Source organism: Otolemur garnettii, unplaced genomic scaffold (assembly GCF_000181295.1).
Source record: "Otolemur garnettii isolate 467f Iridium unplaced genomic scaffold, OtoGar3 scaffold00014, whole genome shotgun sequence".
NCBI classification, from domain to species: domain Eukaryota; kingdom Metazoa; phylum Chordata; class Mammalia; order Primates; family Galagidae; genus Otolemur; species Otolemur garnettii.
The window spans coordinates 30,309,519-30,310,527 of NW_003852409.1; the positions used below are offsets into that span (position 1 = coordinate 30,309,519).

The following is a 1,009-nucleotide window of genomic DNA, read 5'->3' on the forward strand; positions in this document are numbered from 1 at the left end:
TTATTCATTTATTTTTTGAGACAGAGCCTCAAGCTGTCGCCCTGGGTAGAGTGCTGTGGCATCACAGCTAACAGAAACCTCCAACTCCTGGACTTAAGTGATTCTCTTGCCTCAGCCTCCCAAGTATCTGGGACTACAGGCTCCTGCCACAACAGCTAGCTATTTTTTGGTTGCAGTTGTCATTGTTGTTTGGCAGGCCTGGGCTGGATTTGAACCCTCCAGTTCTGGTGTATGTGGCCAGCTAGCCGCTTGAGCTACAGGTGCCAAGCCACACTTGCCCTTTTTAATGGTAAGTATTCCATTGGCTGAATTTGCTACCATTTATTCATTCTGCTGTTTGGGGCTTTGAAAACAAACTGCTGTATTTGCTTGGGCAGCAAATATACTAAAATCGGAACGATACAGAGAAGGTTAGCATGGCCTCTGCTCAAGGAGGACATGCAAATTCGTGAAGTGTTCCATATTTAAAAAAAGAACAAAAGGCTGTGTACATTCTGGTCCAAGTCTTTTGGTTAACATGAACACTTGTTTCTGTTGGGAGTATGCCCAGAGGTAGAACTGCAGTAGGGTAGGCAGATGCAGGGCTTGAGTGAATACTTCTGAATAGTTTTCCAAAATGGTTGTACCAATTTGAAGTACACCAGTAATGTGTGTAGAGTAACTTTTAAAAAAACTTTTTTTTTTTTAAGAGACAGAGTCTCACTTTATCACCCTTGGTAGAGTGCTGTGGCATCACAGCTCACAGCAACCTCCAACTCCTGGGCTTAGGTGATTCTCTTGCCTCAGTAAAAAAACTTTTAAGGCTCAGCACTTGTGGCTCAAGTGGCTAAGGCACCAGCCACATACACCTAAGGTAATCCAGCCCAGGTCTGCCAAACAACAATGATGGCTACAACAAAAAAATAGCTGGGTGCTGTGGTGGGCTCCTGTGGTCCCAGCTACTTGGGAGGCTGAGGCAGGAGACTCTCTTGAGCCCAGGAGTTGGAGGTTGCTGTGAGCTGTGATGCCA

The 1,009-nt window shown here is 45.6% G+C and overlaps 1 non-coding gene across 1 annotated transcript; it reads left to right on the forward strand.

Moving 5' to 3' along the window:
• The first annotated feature begins 365 nt into the window (after window positions 1–365).
• Window positions 366–468, forward strand: LOC111723696. Its single transcript, XR_002772190.1, has one exon. It is a non-coding gene; the product is annotated as a U6 spliceosomal RNA (small nuclear RNA).
• The last annotated feature ends 541 nt before the right edge of the window (window positions 469–1,009 follow it).